Here is a 5,589-nt window from a genome sequence, read left to right on the forward strand (position 1 = left end):
TTTTTTTTTTTTTTTTTTTTTTGGTGCCAGGGGTTGAACTTGGGTCCTTGCGCTTGTGAGGCAGGCCACCGAACCGCTGAGCTAAATCCCTGGCCCACTGTTTGCTTCTTAACAGTGAGAGTGGGCTGAGGCCAGTGCAGGCTGTGTATCCTGAGGCTGTGCTCAGGATGGGTGCTCTGGTCTTTTCCCCTGTCAGCTGGTGACCATGTGCACAGGCATCTGTCCCGAGGGAAAAAGCCGGTGCATGGCTATCCCTAAGAAGACCTGATGGAGAGGAACAGAATTCTTTTGTGCCTGGAGCATGGAAATACAGCTGGACCCTTCTTTCCATTTCCTTCTGGGATGGAGAGCAGGGAATTTACAACTTCCCTCCTGTCCCAGATGTCCAAATATTTTTCTTATCAAATTGTACATTTTCAGCAAATTTTACTGTCAGAAAGGAAAATCCCACAGAATACAGAAGAAGCTATATTTATACTCTAGAAAACAGTCATTTGGAAAAGAACTGACTTCCTAGCTTTGGAGGCCAGATTATAATTCTAATGGGTTCCTGTCTGATTTCAGATTCAGATTAATCTAGGGGTTTAATAGACAGTGTCCCTTAAATAATTCCAAACCTCACTTATTCCACCTGAGTTACTTTTCAGACTATTTAGGACCAGTTTGGGGCAATGGTCCCCAGGTCCTCAGGACAATACTTGCAGCATGGTCTAGTGGAGAAAGCAAGGGCTTTTAATTCAAAGTGGACTGCAGCTTGAGTTTCATTATTCTTATTTATAGAATGGTTAAATTGCCATTTAACAAGTTAATTTTCCATCCTCTCATAAATAGCGGCACTTTGGAGGGCCGGCTGTGCATGTGATCAGTAATAAAATCAGCATCACACTTCTGGGGCTAGGGCTTCTTCACCTTCCCCTCTAGTTCAAAGAACCAAGGCAAGGGTGACAACTGGGTTCCCAGACTCCTTCACTTTGTTATGTGCCTAATGTTTCATCCCGAGTTTAAAAATCCCCCGCAATGCCTTTTTTTCTCCAGTCCTGGCTCAGAGAGTTGAGACAAGAACATAGTTTCTGAAGGGAAAACCTCAGGATGGGATTTTGGTGCTGGGTCACCCAGGAGGCAAAGGTCAGTGAGGACCTCATTCCAGGTGGCAAACTGGATGGTCCGGGCACATAACGGACAGGGTTCTCACAGGGGTGAGGTATGCAAGGAAAGTGACACTTGGGGCCGCACAGGGCCGAGACATTTAATAGCATGGAGCAGTTGTCTTTTGTTAAGTGGCTCTAGGAGCCTTGAGAAAAGAAAGTAAGAGGCTGAGAGCAGCCAACTGTCAGTTCGAATCATGCCATGGAAGTCAGAGGGCCTCTGGCAACTTTGAGGTTTGCATTTCTTGTAGGGCAGACTGGGCTGAAAATCAGACACAGGATCTGACCCTAAGAGCTGCAGCGTTGCAAAAGAGCCTGAATGCACAGGTCTGTTTTGCCTAAGCCAGGATCCTGAGAGCAAAAGAGTGGAGCTCTGAGATCCAGGATGGCAACCATAGGTGGATGGGCCTGAGAAGCCTGCGCAGCTGGGATCCCTTGAACCTTCCATACTAGCAGAAACAATTTCCTTTCTCTCAAAAGAGAAGAGAGCCTTCTACTTCCCAGAGGGTCCACAGAACCTCACTTGAGGAAGGTGGGTGATGCTTTTCTTTCTCTGTATGCGTCCCCACTCCCCTCAACATTTCCAGCTTGAGAAGGCTGATGGCTAAAGTCACCCCTCTGCATGGCTGGAGTGGAGAAAGACATTCCCTGCTCTGAGAGGAAATAGCTCACACGGTGTAGACAGCAGGAGCTGCTCAGGAGGCTCCAATGGGAGCCAGGGAGGTATACGTGACAGTGTAGATAGCTCAGACCCAGCCCGCTTTGACTAATTAATTAAAAGGGAAATGGGATCCCTTCGAGAAAGAATCCTGCAGGGAACCTGTTCATTTACACAGTAATTGCCTTCTTAATTCTTCCCCAAAGTGACGTATGGCTATTACTAGGGTAACTGTGACTGAGGAAAGGGGACTATCTAGACTTTCAAAGATTGTTGAATATGAGGTCTGATGCCAGGAGGCCCGAAACTCCATCCTTGCCCCTGGAGGCTTATGGAGAGCAGGTGAGAAATGGAGTTCTTGCCCAAGGCCATCTCACAGTGGAGCCAATGAATCCAAGGACTTGCCCTGCCATCGTTTCCTAAGTTCCTTGTGTAGTCCCTTGTGTAGCTAGAATTTGGAGCTTTCAGGATCTTGCCGTTGATTCCTTGACTTGTGGGGAGAAAAAGCCATTAGGCAGGAAAAGCCAAACAGAAGCTTCTGATTGTGGCATGTCCTGGTTAGGATAGCAAGTCCCAAGTGACACTACAAGTCCAGAGGAACCTTATTGTAGTCCCATTCAACTCACCTGTTTAGCCCCTGCAAGAATCAGGTGGATGGTGGTAAAGGAGTTCTTATAAAAGTAATCAGGTAAATGGAACCCCTACAACCCCCTTCTGTACCAGATGCAGTGAATTTACTGAGGCTGACTGTTAACCTCTGACATGGGATGTGGGGCTAGTTATCAGTTCAGACATCCTTCATTCCTTCTTGTAATTCTTATTTCCAAATGGTACAGTTTTCCTTCTGCCTGAAGAACATTCTGGTGGTGTAGATCTCTCGGGTTTTATTGTTCTGAATATGTCCTTATTTCACTCTTCCATATTCTTCTCTTTGAAGGATGTTGCCACTTGTTGCAGAATTTTAATTCGACAGTTCTGCTAACATTCTAAGTCTCTCTGTACACTATCCTGAGTGCTGTCGTTTCTGAGGAGACATCAGCATCATTCTTAGCTTTTTTCCTCTGTATATAATGTGCATTTTTCTTCTGGATGCTTTCAAGATTTTCTCTTTATCTTTTTTTAATTGAAAACTTTAGAGCAATTTTTCTAGGATGTACCATAAGTGCAGATTTTCTTAGTAAGTACCCTATTTGGGGCTCACTGAGTTACTTGGATCAGTAAGTTGATTTCTATTAACTTTGGGAAGCTTTGGGCTTATTTTTATTACAGTAAAAGACACATTGCCATTAATCCCCTTCAGAATGCTCCTCCTCGATTCAAACACTTACTCTATCATTCTTGCCACTTTCTGAAGGAGTTCTGGAAGTCCTCTTCTGTGAGTGTCATTATTGTGCTGTTTTGGCTGCCTTGATGTTGTGAATTGATTCAAAATGTTTACCTTTGATTATCATTTTGACTTTGAGGAAGAGTCAGAAGTAATGTGGTGTCAGATCTGGCGAATGAAGTGGATGAGGATAAACCATAATGATTTTACAAGCCTGTCCTGCTGCTGGATGGCGTGCAGCAGCAACATTCATTGCATTTTTTATCTCATCTTGTGAGCGCCTTACTCCCATGCACAGATAAATGCCAAACAAGGAAAGCTGTCGGCCTACTTGGGTGGCCATGACACAAGACCACAGAAGAGGACTTCCAGAACTGCTTCAGAAAGTGGCAACCACCGTGGGATAAGTCTGCTGGAAGTATGAGGGATTAATGGCAATATGATTTTTTTTTTTTTTTTTTTTTGGTACCGGGGATCAAACCTGGGTCCTTCTGCTTGCGAGGCAGGTGGCGAAACCACTGAGCTAAATTCCCAGCCCTGGCAATGTGATTGTTAAAAAGTAATAATTTTTAAAAATTTAAACATTCACTGTATATTTAATATCATACCCTGCGTTTAGGGTTCAGTACTCTCTGTAGTTTCAGACATCCACTGAGAGTCTTGGAACACATCTTCCCATGAGTGAGGGGAAGATGATTATGTTGCCACAAGCCTGGGCCAAGCACTTGTGTACTGTAAAGGACCCAGGCATTGGGCACATGCTCATGGGATCTCCTGGTCATACAGTACACACACTCATGTCAGCAGAAAGCCAAGAAAATGCTACCATGTTCAGTTTAAGACTCTGCCTTGGAGTCAACTCAGGGGAAATCTCTAGTGTATTTGGGATCCTATCCTCCAGTGTGTGGTAATTAAACTGAGCCCACAGCCATTGGATTCAGGAGCAAATTCACTCCAGGAGTGGGAGTGACACCTCTCCTGGTCGGACCCAGTGACTCACTTGTGCAGGTTTTGGTGCTCTCTGTGCAGTAGAGGTTGGGAGGTGACAGAGGAAGATGGGATTAATATTATCCCCTGCTCCAGATGCAGGTCCTGGAATGCAGTCCTATGCTCCTCAGGGAAGACCTTGGGTGGGCAACCAGTGATGATAGTGACAGCAGATTCAGTGGCGTGCTTTTGTCTCTGTTCTCTCTCCGTCTGCCCACCCTCTCCCAGGACCACATCCTCCATGAAGACTCAAACTCCAGCCTAAACTCAAGCTCTGCATGCTCCACACCCTGATGGCTAAGGCCATCCATTCAAGCAGTGCTTACTGAGAGGTACTATTTTAGGACAAAGGATGCAACAAAAATTAAACCAGTTCCTCTGCCTCCACCACCCATGGATGCTGTATTCTGGATAGAGCAAAAGAGAGAATAAGGTGTGACTTAAGGAGAATAATATAAACAAAATAATGTGATCCCAATAATGAATGTAACTGTACTGTATACCTAAAATGTATCAATAAACTCAATGAGGGAAAAAAAAAAGAAAAATAATGTGAGAAACTGAGAGAGACAGCAGTTAGAGGGATGAGGACCAGCTAGAGCTGGGGTGGAGGCATATGCGTGGGCTCCCAAGGGGAGGAGAGGACAGCCAAGGGCCCATGTGGGCAGAGGACACAGTGAGCAAGCACAGCAGAGAAGTGAAGGTAACCATATCACAGTCCATTCACTGTCGAACTAAAAACAATATTCAACTTCACATGCTACTCCTGAGAAAGTGGCCCAGCAGGATTATACAACAGCTTTGCATAGCAGTGAGACCACACAGGATCCTCCACCCCTCCCTCACCCCGGGCACATGATCCGGGCGGGAAAGCTGTGTTTAGAGGATGGCAGATCAAAAGGCAAAACAGAACTGTGTGCCCCCTGAATCCCTTTATTAAAGACCAACTTAGTGAAAATCAGTTAAGTCTCTACTTTATTATGGTACCAAAGAATAAGTCAAAGTTGATGAACCCGAACCCCCTCTTGGACTGGTCATTAAGAAAGACCATTTCAAATTTGAGCAATCTGAGCCAGGTGTAGGAAATACCATCGTCATCCTCAATGATACTGTTGCTGAGGCGAAATTACTTGCAATCTCCTGGAGAGAGCAAAGAGATGTTTTCCTTCCTGAAAACTGAATTGGTAAGGAGTATCATCTTGGATGTATTTATATAAGTGGCCTGTAGAAATCAAAGGGATATTTTTTTGTTGTTGTTGTACTGGGGACCAAACTCAGGACCTTGCCATCAACCTCCCCCAGCTTCTTCTTGTTTTTTATTTTGAGACAGGGTCTCCCTGAGTTGTTCAGTTGCCCAGGCCAGGCTCAAATTTGCAATCCTTCTGCTTCAGCCTACCGGGGTGTTGGGATTACAGGCATGCACCACTTCAAAGGCATCTTAATTTTTTTTTTTTTTTTTTTTTTTTTTTTTTTTT

At 44.9% G+C, this 5,589-nt stretch overlaps 1 long non-coding RNA gene across 3 annotated transcripts in view; it reads left to right on the forward strand.

The window, feature by feature from the left end:
• LOC104870236 overlaps positions 1–4,538 on the forward strand; it is a 27,438-nt gene extending 22,900 nt beyond the window's left edge. For all 3 annotated transcript variants that reach the window (XR_782482.2, XR_782481.1, XR_004514547.1), the window contains exon 5: positions 4,343–4,538. This is a non-coding gene — a long non-coding RNA (uncharacterized LOC104870236). The remainder of the gene's footprint in view (positions 1–4,342) is intronic.
• The last annotated feature ends 1,051 nt before the right edge of the window (positions 4,539–5,589 follow it).

The sequence above is a fragment of the Fukomys damarensis genome, unplaced genomic scaffold (genome assembly GCF_012274545.1).
Source record: "Fukomys damarensis isolate Sample0158 unplaced genomic scaffold, DMR_v1.0_HiC HiC_scaffold_27, whole genome shotgun sequence".
NCBI classification, from domain to species: domain Eukaryota; kingdom Metazoa; phylum Chordata; class Mammalia; order Rodentia; family Bathyergidae; genus Fukomys; species Fukomys damarensis.